This window comes from Liolophura sinensis, chromosome 4 (genome assembly GCF_032854445.1).
Source record: "Liolophura sinensis isolate JHLJ2023 chromosome 4, CUHK_Ljap_v2, whole genome shotgun sequence".
Taxonomy (NCBI): Eukaryota; Metazoa; Mollusca; class Polyplacophora; order Chitonida; family Chitonidae; genus Liolophura; species Liolophura sinensis.
The window spans coordinates 17535714-17536315 of NC_088298.1; positions in this window are offsets into that span (position 1 = coordinate 17535714).

Below are 602 nucleotides of genomic sequence, written 5' to 3' on the forward strand. Positions count from 1 at the left end.
CCATAAAAGTCTGTTCAACGACTTACGAAGCAAACAAATGATATTCATTGTTTCACGTTACATCACTTACCAACTTCTTTAGAAGCTTTCCTCGCTGTATTTCGCTCATGTCTCGATGGTGTCTCCTTGTGACAGACCGTTCTCAGCTTCGACTTGCAATGCATTTATAGTGCTGCCTCACTGAATCGCCATATGTCCAGCCGTATAGAAAGGTCAATATTTTTGAAGTGGTTCTGGGCCCGGTTTCACGAAGCGCTCTGAGCGTTACCTTCACTTAACTTCTCACAGCAACAAGTACTGTAGACATTATGTCGTCAGGGTAGTTGCGAGCTCGTAACGTTAAGAGAGCTTCGTGAAAACTAGGCCCTGGTTTCGGAACAGTATATCCAGTATACACGTAACGGACATCTCAGATAAGACTCTTGGCGTCAACAGCCATCATTAAGTAAATGTCAAATGTCAAACCCGCACGTCTATTAATAACCACAATTCTAAACCACGAGGTCACTAGAGTATAACGGTTTAACCTTTTCCAGTATATAATGGAATGCCCGTGCAGTCTTGTTGGCTTGAATCTATAAAGTGCTTTTATACATCAACAC